Source organism: Schistocerca serialis, chromosome 2 (genome assembly GCF_023864345.2).
Source record: "Schistocerca serialis cubense isolate TAMUIC-IGC-003099 chromosome 2, iqSchSeri2.2, whole genome shotgun sequence".
Lineage (NCBI taxonomy): Eukaryota > Metazoa > Arthropoda > Insecta > Orthoptera > Acrididae > Schistocerca > Schistocerca serialis.
Window position 1 is genome coordinate 1,122,437,923 of NC_064639.1, and position 12,417 is coordinate 1,122,450,339.

Genomic DNA, 12,417 nt, shown 5'->3' on the forward strand with positions numbered 1-12,417 from the left:
GTCGTCCAGGCTGCCCTGAAAGTCTCGTGTACGCTTGCGGGATGGGGGCGGCGCGAATTCCCGCGGTCGGCGGCCTTCCTGGGCTATTGGTACCTTCATGTAGAGCTGCCGCGGGGCTCGCAATGCCTGCTGCTGAGAAAGTGATTGCTTTTGCTGATATGACTTGCAATAACGACTGCGCGAAACGCCGCTATCTCGTTAGGGGTGCTACGGCAGACACCCTCTCGAGCACCCCGAAGACTTCTTGAGCCCTCGGCTGTGATGGGTTCCAGGCTGACAAAAGAACTGTCGTTTGTGCATTCGCGGACGAGAGAAAGTCTGAGGCAAGTTCGAGTGAACAAGGATGGACTCCTCGGGTCCGTCGTTTCCGTAGTGTAGCGGTTATCACGTCTGCTTCACACGCAGAAGGTCCCCGGTTCGATCCCGGGCGGGAACAGTACTTTCCTGCCTATGTCGTATTGTCCTCCAATGAGCCACGTCGTGTGTGGATCTGCTGCATGTCCCTTCGTTTTGCAAGTACCACATTTATTGAATTTTTTAGTTACGATGGCAACATCACTACAAGTTGTCTGTGAAGTAAGGTGCACACAAGCAGTTTCCGTGGTGTAGCGGTTATCACGTCTGCCTAACACGCAGAAGGTCCCCGGTTAGATCCCGGGACGAAACACTTTTTCATCACTTTAAGCAAGACGTACTAACATGCATCTGCTACCATCTGTACCCGAAACCCTCGTAATCGCCTTCACGTGTCGGACCAGAGTGTCAATTGCTCACATCGAATAAGAAATTCATTTGATATTGACGGCGAGCTTGTTGCGCTGACTCAGCCACTGACGTGCGATCAGTTTGCACAAAACGCTAGGGCTCGTCCGGGATTTGAACCCGGGACCTCCTGCACCCTAAGCAGGAATCATACCCCTAGACCAACGAGCCCTGTGACCCGGCGAATGCCAATTATTCCAGTCCCTCGATGTCGTCCAGGCTGCCCTGAAAGTCTCGTGTACGCTTGCGGGATGGGGGCGGCGCGAATTCCCGCGGTCGGCGGCCTTCCTGGGCTATTGGTACCTTCATGTAGAGCTGCCGCGGGGCTCGCAATGCCTGCTGCTGAGAAAGTGATTGCTTTTGCTGATATGACTTGCAATAACGACTGCGCGAAACGCCGCTATCTCGTTAGGGGTGCTACGGCAGACACCCTCTCGAGCACCCCGAAGACTTCTTGAGCCCTCGGCTGTGATGGGTTCCAGGCTGACAAAAGAACTGTCGTTTGTGCATTCGCGGACGAGAGAAAGTCTGAGGCAAGTTCGAGTGAACAAGGATGGACTCCTCGGGTCCGTCGTTTCCGTAGTGTAGCGGTTATCACGTCTGCTTCACACGCAGAAGGTCCCCGGTTCGATCCCGGGCGGGAACAGTACTTTCCTGCCTATGTCGTATTGTCCTCCAATGAGCCACGTCGTGTGTGGATCTGCTGCATGTCCCTTCGTTTTGCAAGTACCACATTTATTGAATTTTTTAGTTACGATGGCAACATCACTACAAGTTGTCTGTGAAGTAAGGTGCACACAAGCAGTTTCCGTGGTGTAGCGGTTATCACGTCTGCCTAACACGCAGAAGGTCCCCGGTTAGATCCCGGGACGAAACACTTTTTCATCACTTTAAGCAAGACGTACTAACATGCATCTGCTACCATCTGTACCCGAAACCCTCGTAATCGCCTTCACGTGTCGGACCAGAGTGTCAATTGCTCACATCGAATAAGAAATTCATTTGATATTGACGGCGAGCTTGTTGCGCTGACTCAGCCACTGACGTGCGATCAGTTTGCACAAAACGCTAGGGCTCGTCCGGGATTTGAGCCCGGGACCTCCTGCACCCTAAGCAGGAATCATACCCCTAGACCAACGAGCCCTGTGACCCGGCGAATGCCAATTATTCCAGTCCCTCGATGTCGTCCAGGCTGCCCTGAAAGTCTCGTGTACGCTTGCGGGATGGGGGCGGCGCGAATTCCCGCGGTCGGCGGCCTTCCTGGGCTATTGGTACCTTCATGTAGAGCTGCCGCGGGGCTCGCAATGCCTGCTGCTGAGAAAGTGATTGCTTTTGCTGATATGACTTGCAATAACGACTGCGCGAAACGCCGCTATCTCGTTAGGGGTGCTACGGCAGACACCCTCTCGAGCACCCCGAAGACTTCTTGAGCCCTCGGCTGTGATGGGTTCCAGGCTGACAAAAGAACTGTCGTTTGTGCATTCGCGGACGAGAGAAAGTCTGAGGCAAGTTCGAGTGAACAAGGATGGACTCCTCGGGTCCGTCGTTTCCGTAGTGTAGCGGTTATCACGTCTGCTTCACACGCAGAAGGTCCCCGGTTCGATCCCGGGCGGGAACAGTACTTTCCTGCCTATGTCGTATTGTCCTCCAATGAGCCACGTCGTGTGTGGATCTGCTGCATGTCCCTTCGTTTTGCAAGTACCACATTTATTGAATTTTTTAGTTACGATGGCAACATCACTACAAGTTGTCTGTGAAGTAAGGTGCACACAAGCAGTTTCCGTGGTGTAGCGGTTATCACGTCTGCCTAACACGCAGAAGGTCCCCGGTTAGATCCCGGGACGAAACACTTTTTCATCACTTTAAGCAAGACGTACTAACATGCATCTGCTACCATCTGTACCCGAAACCCTCGTAATCGCCTTCACGTGTCGGACCAGAGTGTCAATTGCTCACATCGAATAAGAAATTCATTTGATATTGACGGCGAGCTTGTTGCGCTGACTCAGCCACTGACGTGCGATCAGTTTGCACAAAACGCTAGGGCTCGTCCGGGATTTGAACCCGGGACCTCCTGCACCCTAAGCAGGAATCATACCCCTAGACCAACGAGCCCTGTGACCCGGCGAATGCCAATTATTCCAGTCCCTCGATGTCGTCCAGGCTGCCCTGAAAGTCTCGTGTACGCTTGCGGGATGGGGGCGGCGCGAATTCCCGCGGTCGGCGGCCTTCCTGGGCTATTGGTACCTTCATGTAGAGCTGCCGCGGGGCTCGCAATGCCTGCTGCTGAGAAAGTGATTGCTTTTGCTGATATGACTTGCAATAACGACTGCGCGAAACGCCGCTATCTCGTTAGGGGTGCTACGGCAGACACCCTCTCGAGCACCCCGAAGACTTCTTGAGCCCTCGGCTGTGATGGGTTCCAGGCTGACAAAAGAACTGTCGTTTGTGCATTCGCGGACGAGAGAAAGTCTGAGGCAAGTTCGAGTGAACAAGGATGGACTCCTCGGGTCCGTCGTTTCCGTAGTGTAGCGGTTATCACGTCTGCTTCACACGCAGAAGGTCCCCGGTTCGATCCCGGGCGGGAACAGTACTTTCCTGCCTATGTCGTATTGTCCTCCAATGAGCCACGTCGTGTGTGGATCTGCTGCATGTCCCTTCGTTTTGCAAGTACCACATTTATTGAATTTTTTAGTTACGATGGCAACATCACTACAAGTTGTCTGTGAAGTAAGGTGCACACAAGCAGTTTCCGTGGTGTAGCGGTTATCACGTCTGCCTAACACGCAGAAGGTCCCCGGTTAGATCCCGGGACGAAACACTTTTTCATCACTTTAAGCAAGACGTACTAACATGCATCTGCTACCATCTGTACCCGAAACCCTCGTAATCGCCTTCACGTGTCGGACCAGAGTGTCAATTGCTCACATCGAATAAGAAATTCATTTGATATTGACGGCGAGCTTGTTGCGCTGACTCAGCCACTGACGTGCGATCAGTTTGCACAAAACGCTAGGGCTCGTCCGGGATTTGAACCCGGGACCTCCTGCACCCTAAGCAGGAATCATACCCCTAGACCAACGAGCCCTGTGACCCGGCGAATGCCAATTATTCCAGTCCCTCGATGTCGTCCAGGCTGCCCTGAAAGTCTCGTGTACGCTTGCGGGATGGGGGCGGCGCGAATTCCCGCGGTCGGCGGCCTTCCTGGGCTATTGGTACCTTCATGTAGAGCTGCCGCGGGGCTCGCAATGCCTGCTGCTGAGAAAGTGATTGCTTTTGCTGATATGACTTGCAATAACGACTGCGCGAAACGCCGCTATCTCGTTAGGGGTGCTACGGCAGACACCCTCTCGAGCACCCCGAAGACTTCTTGAGCCCTCGGCTGTGATGGGTTCCAGGCTGACAAAAGAACTGTCGTTTGTGCATTCGCGGACGAGAGAAAGTCTGAGGCAAGTTCGAGTGAACAAGGATGGACTCCTCGGGTCCGTCGTTTCCGTAGTGTAGCGGTTATCACGTCTGCTTCACACGCAGAAGGTCCCCGGTTCGATCCCGGGCGGGAACAGTACTTTCCTGCCTATGTCGTATTGTCCTCCAATGAGCCACGTCGTGTGTGGATCTGCTGCATGTCCCTTCGTTTTGCAAGTACCACATTTATTGAATTTTTTAGTTACGATGGCAACATCACTACAAGTTGTCTGTGAAGTAAGGTGCACACAAGCAGTTTCCGTGGTGTAGCGGTTATCACGTCTGCCTAACACGCAGAAGGTCCCCGGTTAGATCCCGGGACGAAACACTTTTTCATCACTTTAAGCAAGACGTACTAACATGCATCTGCTACCATCTGTACCCGAAACCCTCGTAATCGCCTTCACGTGTCGGACCAGAGTGTCAATTGCTCACATCGAATAAGAAATTCATTTGATATTGACGGCGAGCTTGTTGCGCTGACTCAGCCACTGACGTGCGATCAGTTTGCACAAAACGCTAGGGCTCGTCCGGGATTTGAGCCCGGGACCTCCTGCACCCTAAGCAGGAATCATACCCCTAGACCAACGAGCCCTGTGACCCGGCGAATGCCAATTATTCCAGTCCCTCGATGTCGTCCAGGCTGCCCTGAAAGTCTCGTGTACGCTTGCGGGATGGGGGCGGCGCGAATTCCCGCGGTCGGCGGCCTTCCTGGGCTATTGGTACCTTCATGTAGAGCTGCCGCGGGGCTCGCAATGCCTGCTGCTGAGAAAGTGATTGCTTTTGCTGATATGACTTGCAATAACGACTGCGCGAAACGCCGCTATCTCGTTAGGGGTGCTACGGCAGACACCCTCTCGAGCACCCCGAAGACTTCTTGAGCCCTCGGCTGTGATGGGTTCCAGGCTGACAAAAGAACTGTCGTTTGTGCATTCGCGGACGAGAGAAAGTCTGAGGCAAGTTCGAGTGAACAAGGATGGACTCCTCGGGTCCGTCGTTTCCGTAGTGTAGCGGTTATCACGTCTGCTTCACACGCAGAAGGTCCCCGGTTCGATCCCGGGCGGGAACAGTACTTTCCTGCCTATGTCGTATTGTCCTCCAATGAGCCACGTCGTGTGTGGATCTGCTGCATGTCCCTTCGTTTTGCAAGTACCACATTTATTGAATTTTTTAGTTACGATGGCAACATCACTACAAGTTGTCTGTGAAGTAAGGTGCACACAAGCAGTTTCCGTGGTGTAGCGGTTATCACGTCTGCCTAACACGCAGAAGGTCCCCGGTTAGATCCCGGGACGAAACACTTTTTCATCACTTTAAGCAAGACGTACTAACATGCATCTGCTACCATCTGTACCCGAAACCCTCGTAATCGCCTTCACGTGTCGGACCAGAGTGTCAATTGCTCACATCGAATAAGAAATTCATTTGATATTGACGGCGAGCTTGTTGCGCTGACTCAGCCACTGACGTGCGATCAGTTTGCACAAAACGCTAGGGCTCGTCCGGGATTTGAACCCGGGACCTCCTGCACCCTAAGCAGGAATCATACCCCTAGACCAACGAGCCCTGTGACCCGGCGAATGCCAATTATTCCAGTCCCTCGATGTCGTCCAGGCTGCCCTGAAAGTCTCGTGTACGCTTGCGGGATGGGGGCGGCGCGAATTCCCGCGGTCGGCGGCCTTCCTTGGGCTATTGGTACCTTCATGTAGAGCTGCCGCGGGGCTCGCAATGCCTGCTGCTGAGAAAGTGATTGCTTTTGCTGATATGACTTGCAATAACGACTGCGCGAAACGCCGCTATCTCGTTAGGGGTGCTACGGCAGACACCCTCTCGAGCACCCCGAAGACTTCTTGAGCCCTCGGCTGTGATGGGTTCCAGGCTGACAAAAGAACTGTCGTTTGTGCATTCGCGGACGAGAGAAAGTCTGAGGCAAGTTCGAGTGAACAAGGATGGACTCCTCGGGTCCGTCGTTTCCGTAGTGTAGCGGTTATCACGTCTGCTTCACACGCAGAAGGTCCCCGGTTCGATCCCGGGCGGGAACAGTACTTTCCTGCCTATGTCGTATTGTCCTCCAATGAGCCACGTCGTGTGTGGATCTGCTGCATGTCCCTTCGTTTTGCAAGTACCACATTTATTGAATTTTTTAGTTACGATGGCAACATCACTACAAGTTGTCTGTGAAGTAAGGTGCACACAAGCAGTTTCCGTGGTGTAGCGGTTATCACGTCTGCCTAACACGCAGAAGGTCCCCGGTTAGATCCCGGGACGAAACACTTTTTCATCACTTTAAGCAAGACGTACTAACATGCATCTGCTACCATCTGTACCCGAAACCCTCGTAATCGCCTTCACGTGTCGGACCAGAGTGTCAATTGCTCACATCGAATAAGAAATTCATTTGATATTGACGGCGAGCTTGTTGCGCTGACTCAGCCACTGACGTGCGATCAGTTTGCACAAAACGCTAGGGCTCGTCCGGGATTTGAACCCGGGACCTCCTGCACCCTAAGCAGGAATCATACCCCTAGACCAACGAGCCCTGTGACCCGGCGAATGCCAATTATTCCAGTCCCTCGATGTCGTCCAGGCTGCCCTGAAAGTCTCGTGTACGCTTGCGGGATGGGGGCGGCGCGAATTCCCGCGGTCGGCGGCCTTCCTGGGCTATTGGTACCTTCATGTAGAGCTGCCGCGGGGCTCGCAATGCCTGCTGCTGAGAAAGTGATTGCTTTTGCTGATATGACTTGCAATAACGACTGCGCGAAACGCCGCTATCTCGTTAGGGGTGCTACGGCAGACACCCTCTCGAGCACCCCGAAGACTTCTTGAGCCCTCGGCTGTGATGGGTTCCAGGCTGACAAAAGAACTGTCGTTTGTGCATTCGCGGACGAGAGAAAGTCTGAGGCAAGTTCGAGTGAACAAGGATGGACTCCTCGGGTCCGTCGTTTCCGTAGTGTAGCGGTTATCACGTCTGCTTCACACGCAGAAGGTCCCCGGTTCGATCCCGGGCGGGAACAGTACTTTCCTGCCTATGTCGTATTGTCCTCCAATGAGCCACGTCGTGTGTGGATCTGCTGCATGTCCCTTCGTTTTGCAAGTACCACATTTATTGAATTTTTTAGTTACGATGGCAACATCACTACAAGTTGTCTGTGAAGTAAGGTGCACACAAGCAGTTTCCGTGGTGTAGCGGTTATCACGTCTGCCTAACACGCAGAAGGTCCCCGGTTAGATCCCGGGACGAAACACTTTTTCATCACTTTAAGCAAGACGTACTAACATGCATCTGCTACCATCTGTACCCGAAACCCTCGTAATCGCCTTCACGTGTCGGACCAGAGTGTCAATTGCTCACATCGAATAAGAAATTCATTTGATATTGACGGCGAGCTTGTTGCGCTGACTCAGCCACTGACGTGCGATCAGTTTGCACAAAACGCTAGGGCTCGTCCGGGATTTGAGCCCGGGACCTCCTGCACCCTAAGCAGGAATCATACCCCTAGACCAACGAGCCCTGTGACCCGGCGAATGCCAATTATTCCAGTCCCTCGATGTCGTCCAGGCTGCCCTGAAAGTCTCGTGTACGCTTGCGGGATGGGGGCGGCGCGAATTCCCGCGGTCGGCGGCCTTCCTGGGCTATTGGTACCTTCATGTAGAGCTGCCGCGGGGCTCGCAATGCCTGCTGCTGAGAAAGTGATTGCTTTTGCTGATATGACTTGCAATAACGACTGCGCGAAACGCCGCTATCTCGTTAGGGGTGCTACGGCAGACACCCTCTCGAGCACCCCGAAGACTTCTTGAGCCCTCGGCTGTGATGGGTTCCAGGCTGACAAAAGAACTGTCGTTTGTGCATTCGCGGACGAGAGAAAGTCTGAGGCAAGTTCGAGTGAACAAGGATGGACTCCTCGGGTCCGTCGTTTCCGTAGTGTAGCGGTTATCACGTCTGCTTCACACGCAGAAGGTCCCCGGTTCGATCCCGGGCGGGAACAGTACTTTCCTGCCTATGTCGTATTGTCCTCCAATGAGCCACGTCGTGTGTGGATCTGCTGCATGTCCCTTCGTTTTGCAAGTACCACATTTATTGAATTTTTTAGTTACGATGGCAACATCACTACAAGTTGTCTGTGAAGTAAGGTGCACACAAGCAGTTTCCGTGGTGTAGCGGTTATCACGTCTGCCTAACACGCAGAAGGTCCCCGGTTAGATCCGGGACGAAACACTTTTTCATCACTTTAAGCAAGACGTACTAACATGCATCTGCTACCATCTGTACCCGAAACCCTCGTAATCGCCTTCACGTGTCGGACCAGAGTGTCAATTGCTCACATCGAATAAGAAATTCATTTGATATTGACGGCGAGCTTGTTGCGCTGACTCAGCCACTGACGTGCGATCAGTTTGCACAAAACGCTAGGGCTCGTCCGGGATTTGAACCCGGGACCTCCTGCACCCTAAGCAGGAATCATACCCCTAGACCAACGAGCCCTGTGACCCGGCGAATGCCAATTATTCCAGTCCCTCGATGTCGTCCAGGCTGCCCTGAAAGTCTCGTGTACGCTTGCGGGATGGGGGCGGCGCGAATTCCCGCGGTCGGCGGCCTTCCTGGGCTATTGGTACCTTCATGTAGAGCTGCCGCGGGGCTCGCAATGCCTGCTGCTGAGAAAGTGATTGCTTTTGCTGATATGACTTGCAATAACGACTGCGCGAAACGCCGCTATCTCGTTAGGGGTGCTACGGGCAGACACCCTCTCGAGCACCCCGAAGACTTCTTGAGCCCTCGGCTGTGATGGGTTCCAGGCTGACAAAAGAACTGTCGTTTGTGCATTCGCGGACGAGAGAAAGTCTGAGGCAAGTTCGAGTGAACAAGGATGGACTCCTCGGGTCCGTCGTTTCCGTAGTGTAGCGGTTATCACGTCTGCTTCACACGCAGAAGGTCCCCGGTTCGATCCCGGGCGGGAACAGTACTTTCCTGCCTATGTCGTATTGTCCTCCAATGAGCCACGTCGTGTGTGGATCTGCTGCATGTCCCTTCGTTTTGCAAGTACCACATTTATTGAATTTTTTAGTTACGATGGCAACATCACTACAAGTTGTCTGTGAAGTAAGGTGCACACAAGCAGTTTCCGTGGTGTAGCGGTTATCACGTCTGCCTAACACGCAGAAGGTCCCCGGTTAGATCCCGGGACGAAACACTTTTTCATCACTTTAAGCAAGACGTACTAACATGCATCTGCTACCATCTGTACCCGAAACCCTCGTAATCGCCTTCACGTGTCGGACCAGAGTGTCAATTGCTCACATCGAATAAGAAATTCATTTGATATTGACGGCGAGCTTGTTGCGCTGACTCAGCCACTGACGTGCGATCAGTTTGCACAAAACGCTAGGGCTCGTCCGGGATTTGAGCCCGGGACCTCCTGCACCCTAAGCAGGAATCATACCCCTAGACCAACGAGCCCTGTGACCCGGCGAATGCCAATTATTCCAGTCCCTCGATGTCGTCCAGGCTGCCCTGAAAGTCTCGTGTACGCTTGCGGGATGGGGGCGGCGCGAATTCCCGCGGTCGGCGGCCTTCCTGGGCTATTGGTACCTTCATGTAGAGCTGCCGCGGGGCTCGCAATGCCTGCTGCTGAGAAAGTGATTGCTTTTGCTGATATGACTTGCAATAACGACTGCGCGAAACGCCGCTATCTCGTTAGGGGTGCTACGGCAGACACCCTCTCGAGCACCCCGAAGACTTCTTGAGCCCTCGGCTGTGATGGGTTCCAGGCTGACAAAAGAACTGTCGTTTGTGCATTCGCGGACGAGAGAAAGTCTGAGGCAAGTTCGAGTGAACAAGGATGGACTCCTCGGGTCCGTCGTTTCCGTAGTGTAGCGGTTATCACGTCTGCTTCACACGCAGAAGGTCCCCGGTTCGATCCCGGGCGGGAACAGTACTTTCCTGCCTATGTCGTATTGTCCTCCAATGAGCCACGTCGTGTGTGGATCTGCTGCATGTCCCCTTCGTTTTGCAAGTACCACATTTATTGAATTTTTTAGTTACGATGGCAACATCACTACAAGTTGTCTGTGAAGTAAGGTGCACACAAGCAGTTTCCGTGGTGTAGCGGTTATCACGTCTGCCTAACACGCAGAAGGTCCCCGGTTAGATCCCGGGACGAAACACTTTTTCATCACTTTAAGCAAGACGTACTAACATGCATCTGCTACCATCTGTACCCGAAACCCTCGTAATCGCCTTCACGTGTCGGACCAGAGTGTCAATTGCTCACATCGAATAAGAAATTCATTTGATATTGACGGCGAGCTTGTTGCGCTGACTCAGCCACTGACGTGCGATCAGTTTGCACAAAACGCTAGGGCTCGTCCGGGATTTGAACCCGGGACCTCCTGCACCCTAAGCAGGAATCATACCCCTAGACCAACGAGCCCTGTGACCCGGCGAATGCCAATTATTCCAGTCCCTCGATGTCGTCCAGGCTGCCCTGAAAGTCTTCGTGTTACGCTTGCGGGATGGGGGCGGCGCGAATTCCCGCGGTCGGCGGCCTTCCTGGGCTATTGGTACCTTCATGTAGAGCTGCCGCGGGGCTCGCAATGCCTGCTGCTGAGAAAGTGATTGCTTTTGCTGATATGACTTGCAATAACGACTGCGCGAAACGCCGCTATCTCGTTAGGGGTGCTACGGCAGACACCCTCTCGAGCACCCCGAAGACTTCTTGAGCCCTCGGCTGTGATGGGTTCCAGGCTGACAAAAGAACTGTCGTTTGTGCATTCGCGGACGAGAGAAAGTCTGAGGCAAGTTCGAGTGAACAAGGATGGACTCCTCGGGTCCGTCGTTTCCGTAGTGTAGCGGTTATCACGTCTGCTTCACACGCAGAAGGTCCCCGGTTCGATCCCGGGCGGGAACAGTACTTTCCTGCCTATGTCGTATTGTCCTCCAATGAGCCACGTCGTGTGTGGATCTGCTGCATGTCCCTTCGTTTTGCAAGTACCACATTTATTGAATTTTTTTAGTTACGATGGCAACATCACTACAAGTTGTCTGTGAAGTAAGGTGCACACAAGCAGTTTCCGTGGTGTAGCGGTTATCACGTCTGCCTAACACGCAGAAGGTCCCCGGTTAGATCCCGGGACGAAACACTTTTTCATCACTTTAAGCAAGACGTACTAACATGCATCTGCTACCATCTGTACCCGAAACCCTCGTAATCGCCTTCACGTGTCGGACCAGAGTGTCAATTGCTCACATCGAATAAGAAATTCATTTGATATTGACGGCGAGCTTGTTGCGCTGACTCAGCCACTGACGTGCGATCAGTTTGCACAAAACGCTAGGGCTCGTCCGGGATTTGAGCCCGGGACCTCCTGCACCCTAAGCAGGAATCATACCCCTAGACCAACGAGCCCTGTGACCCGGCGAATGCCAATTATTCCAGTCCCTCGATGTCGTCCAGGCTGCCCTGAAAGTCTCGTGTACGCTTGCGGGATGGGGGCGGCGCGAATTCCCGCGGTCGGCGGCCTTCCTGGGCTATTGGTACCTTCATGTAGAGCTGCCGCGGGGCTCGCAATGCCTGCTGCTGAGAAAGTGATTGCTTTTGCTGATATGACTTGCAATAACGACTGCGCGAAACGCCGCTATCTCGTTAGGGGTGCTACGGCAGACACCCTCTCGAGCACCCCGAAGACTTCTTGAGCCCTCGGCTGTGATGGGTTCCAGGCTGACAAAAGAACTGTCGTTTGTGCATTCGCGGACGAGAGAAAGTCTGAGGCAAGTTCGAGTGAACAAGGATGGACTCCTCGGGTCCGTCGTTTCCGTAGTGTAGCGGTTATCACGTCTGCTTCACACGCAGAAGGTCCCCGGTTCGATCCCGGGCGGGAACAGTACTTTCCTGCCTATGTCGTATTGTCCTCCAATGAGCCACGTCGTGTGTGGATCTGCTGCATGTCCCTTCGTTTTGCAAGTACCACATTTATTGAATTTTTTAGTTACGATGGCAACATCACTACAAGTTGTCTGTGAAGTAAGGTGCACACAAGCAGTTTCCGTGGTGTAGCGGTTATCACGTCTGCCTAACACGCAGAAGGTCCCCGGTTAGATCCCGGGACGAAACACTTTTTCATCACTTTAAGCAAGACGTACTAACATGCATCTGCTACCATCTGTACCCGAAACCCTCGTAATCGCCTTCACGT

General features: G+C 53.3%; 37 non-coding genes across 37 annotated transcripts; 25 read left to right on the forward strand and 12 right to left on the reverse strand.

Annotated features, from left to right (window-relative positions):
* The first annotated feature begins 363 nt into the window (after nt 1–363).
* Nucleotides 364–436, forward strand: Trnav-cac (transfer RNA valine (anticodon CAC)). The gene has a single exon. It is a non-coding gene; the product is annotated as a tRNA-Val (tRNA).
* Nucleotides 437–594: 158 nt separating this feature from the next.
* On the forward strand, nt 595–667 carry Trnav-aac (transfer RNA valine (anticodon AAC)). Its single transcript has one exon. It is a non-coding gene; the product is annotated as a tRNA-Val (tRNA).
* A 194-nt stretch (nt 668–861) lies between these two features.
* Nucleotides 862–933, reverse strand: Trnap-agg (transfer RNA proline (anticodon AGG)). The gene has a single exon. It is a non-coding gene; the product is annotated as a tRNA-Pro (tRNA).
* Nucleotides 934–1,335: 402 nt separating this feature from the next.
* On the forward strand, nt 1,336–1,408 carry Trnav-cac (transfer RNA valine (anticodon CAC)). Its single transcript has one exon. It is a non-coding gene; the product is annotated as a tRNA-Val (tRNA).
* Nucleotides 1,409–1,566: 158 nt separating this feature from the next.
* Nucleotides 1,567–1,639, forward strand: Trnav-aac (transfer RNA valine (anticodon AAC)). Its single transcript has one exon. It is a non-coding gene; the product is annotated as a tRNA-Val (tRNA).
* Nucleotides 1,640–1,833: 194 nt separating this feature from the next.
* Trnap-agg (transfer RNA proline (anticodon AGG)) lies at nt 1,834–1,905 on the reverse strand. Its single transcript has one exon. It is a non-coding gene; the product is annotated as a tRNA-Pro (tRNA).
* A 402-nt stretch (nt 1,906–2,307) lies between these two features.
* On the forward strand, nt 2,308–2,380 carry Trnav-cac (transfer RNA valine (anticodon CAC)). The gene has a single exon. It is a non-coding gene; the product is annotated as a tRNA-Val (tRNA).
* A 158-nt stretch (nt 2,381–2,538) lies between these two features.
* Nucleotides 2,539–2,611, forward strand: Trnav-aac (transfer RNA valine (anticodon AAC)). The gene has a single exon. It is a non-coding gene; the product is annotated as a tRNA-Val (tRNA).
* A 194-nt stretch (nt 2,612–2,805) lies between these two features.
* Trnap-agg (transfer RNA proline (anticodon AGG)) lies at nt 2,806–2,877 on the reverse strand. The gene has a single exon. It is a non-coding gene; the product is annotated as a tRNA-Pro (tRNA).
* Nucleotides 2,878–3,279: 402 nt separating this feature from the next.
* Nucleotides 3,280–3,352, forward strand: Trnav-cac (transfer RNA valine (anticodon CAC)). The gene has a single exon. It is a non-coding gene; the product is annotated as a tRNA-Val (tRNA).
* Nucleotides 3,353–3,510: 158 nt separating this feature from the next.
* On the forward strand, nt 3,511–3,583 carry Trnav-aac (transfer RNA valine (anticodon AAC)). The gene has a single exon. It is a non-coding gene; the product is annotated as a tRNA-Val (tRNA).
* Nucleotides 3,584–3,777: 194 nt separating this feature from the next.
* Trnap-agg (transfer RNA proline (anticodon AGG)) lies at nt 3,778–3,849 on the reverse strand. Its single transcript has one exon. It is a non-coding gene; the product is annotated as a tRNA-Pro (tRNA).
* Nucleotides 3,850–4,251: 402 nt separating this feature from the next.
* On the forward strand, nt 4,252–4,324 carry Trnav-cac (transfer RNA valine (anticodon CAC)). Its single transcript has one exon. It is a non-coding gene; the product is annotated as a tRNA-Val (tRNA).
* Nucleotides 4,325–4,482: 158 nt separating this feature from the next.
* Nucleotides 4,483–4,555, forward strand: Trnav-aac (transfer RNA valine (anticodon AAC)). The gene has a single exon. It is a non-coding gene; the product is annotated as a tRNA-Val (tRNA).
* Nucleotides 4,556–4,749: 194 nt separating this feature from the next.
* On the reverse strand, nt 4,750–4,821 carry Trnap-agg (transfer RNA proline (anticodon AGG)). The gene has a single exon. It is a non-coding gene; the product is annotated as a tRNA-Pro (tRNA).
* A 402-nt stretch (nt 4,822–5,223) lies between these two features.
* On the forward strand, nt 5,224–5,296 carry Trnav-cac (transfer RNA valine (anticodon CAC)). The gene has a single exon. It is a non-coding gene; the product is annotated as a tRNA-Val (tRNA).
* Nucleotides 5,297–5,454: 158 nt separating this feature from the next.
* On the forward strand, nt 5,455–5,527 carry Trnav-aac (transfer RNA valine (anticodon AAC)). Its single transcript has one exon. It is a non-coding gene; the product is annotated as a tRNA-Val (tRNA).
* Nucleotides 5,528–5,721: 194 nt separating this feature from the next.
* Trnap-agg (transfer RNA proline (anticodon AGG)) lies at nt 5,722–5,793 on the reverse strand. Its single transcript has one exon. It is a non-coding gene; the product is annotated as a tRNA-Pro (tRNA).
* Nucleotides 5,794–6,196: 403 nt separating this feature from the next.
* Trnav-cac (transfer RNA valine (anticodon CAC)) lies at nt 6,197–6,269 on the forward strand. The gene has a single exon. It is a non-coding gene; the product is annotated as a tRNA-Val (tRNA).
* A 158-nt stretch (nt 6,270–6,427) lies between these two features.
* Nucleotides 6,428–6,500, forward strand: Trnav-aac (transfer RNA valine (anticodon AAC)). Its single transcript has one exon. It is a non-coding gene; the product is annotated as a tRNA-Val (tRNA).
* Nucleotides 6,501–6,694: 194 nt separating this feature from the next.
* Nucleotides 6,695–6,766, reverse strand: Trnap-agg (transfer RNA proline (anticodon AGG)). The gene has a single exon. It is a non-coding gene; the product is annotated as a tRNA-Pro (tRNA).
* Nucleotides 6,767–7,168: 402 nt separating this feature from the next.
* Trnav-cac (transfer RNA valine (anticodon CAC)) lies at nt 7,169–7,241 on the forward strand. Its single transcript has one exon. It is a non-coding gene; the product is annotated as a tRNA-Val (tRNA).
* Nucleotides 7,242–7,399: 158 nt separating this feature from the next.
* Trnav-aac (transfer RNA valine (anticodon AAC)) lies at nt 7,400–7,472 on the forward strand. Its single transcript has one exon. It is a non-coding gene; the product is annotated as a tRNA-Val (tRNA).
* A 194-nt stretch (nt 7,473–7,666) lies between these two features.
* Nucleotides 7,667–7,738, reverse strand: Trnap-agg (transfer RNA proline (anticodon AGG)). The gene has a single exon. It is a non-coding gene; the product is annotated as a tRNA-Pro (tRNA).
* Nucleotides 7,739–8,140: 402 nt separating this feature from the next.
* Trnav-cac (transfer RNA valine (anticodon CAC)) lies at nt 8,141–8,213 on the forward strand. The gene has a single exon. It is a non-coding gene; the product is annotated as a tRNA-Val (tRNA).
* A 424-nt stretch (nt 8,214–8,637) lies between these two features.
* Nucleotides 8,638–8,709, reverse strand: Trnap-agg (transfer RNA proline (anticodon AGG)). Its single transcript has one exon. It is a non-coding gene; the product is annotated as a tRNA-Pro (tRNA).
* A 403-nt stretch (nt 8,710–9,112) lies between these two features.
* Nucleotides 9,113–9,185, forward strand: Trnav-cac (transfer RNA valine (anticodon CAC)). The gene has a single exon. It is a non-coding gene; the product is annotated as a tRNA-Val (tRNA).
* Nucleotides 9,186–9,343: 158 nt separating this feature from the next.
* Trnav-aac (transfer RNA valine (anticodon AAC)) lies at nt 9,344–9,416 on the forward strand. Its single transcript has one exon. It is a non-coding gene; the product is annotated as a tRNA-Val (tRNA).
* Nucleotides 9,417–9,610: 194 nt separating this feature from the next.
* On the reverse strand, nt 9,611–9,682 carry Trnap-agg (transfer RNA proline (anticodon AGG)). Its single transcript has one exon. It is a non-coding gene; the product is annotated as a tRNA-Pro (tRNA).
* Nucleotides 9,683–10,084: 402 nt separating this feature from the next.
* Trnav-cac (transfer RNA valine (anticodon CAC)) lies at nt 10,085–10,157 on the forward strand. The gene has a single exon. It is a non-coding gene; the product is annotated as a tRNA-Val (tRNA).
* Nucleotides 10,158–10,316: 159 nt separating this feature from the next.
* On the forward strand, nt 10,317–10,389 carry Trnav-aac (transfer RNA valine (anticodon AAC)). The gene has a single exon. It is a non-coding gene; the product is annotated as a tRNA-Val (tRNA).
* Nucleotides 10,390–10,583: 194 nt separating this feature from the next.
* Nucleotides 10,584–10,655, reverse strand: Trnap-agg (transfer RNA proline (anticodon AGG)). The gene has a single exon. It is a non-coding gene; the product is annotated as a tRNA-Pro (tRNA).
* Nucleotides 10,656–11,059: 404 nt separating this feature from the next.
* Trnav-cac (transfer RNA valine (anticodon CAC)) lies at nt 11,060–11,132 on the forward strand. Its single transcript has one exon. It is a non-coding gene; the product is annotated as a tRNA-Val (tRNA).
* A 159-nt stretch (nt 11,133–11,291) lies between these two features.
* On the forward strand, nt 11,292–11,364 carry Trnav-aac (transfer RNA valine (anticodon AAC)). The gene has a single exon. It is a non-coding gene; the product is annotated as a tRNA-Val (tRNA).
* Nucleotides 11,365–11,558: 194 nt separating this feature from the next.
* On the reverse strand, nt 11,559–11,630 carry Trnap-agg (transfer RNA proline (anticodon AGG)). Its single transcript has one exon. It is a non-coding gene; the product is annotated as a tRNA-Pro (tRNA).
* A 402-nt stretch (nt 11,631–12,032) lies between these two features.
* Nucleotides 12,033–12,105, forward strand: Trnav-cac (transfer RNA valine (anticodon CAC)). The gene has a single exon. It is a non-coding gene; the product is annotated as a tRNA-Val (tRNA).
* A 158-nt stretch (nt 12,106–12,263) lies between these two features.
* On the forward strand, nt 12,264–12,336 carry Trnav-aac (transfer RNA valine (anticodon AAC)). Its single transcript has one exon. It is a non-coding gene; the product is annotated as a tRNA-Val (tRNA).
* Nucleotides 12,337–12,417: the final 81 nt, after the last annotated feature.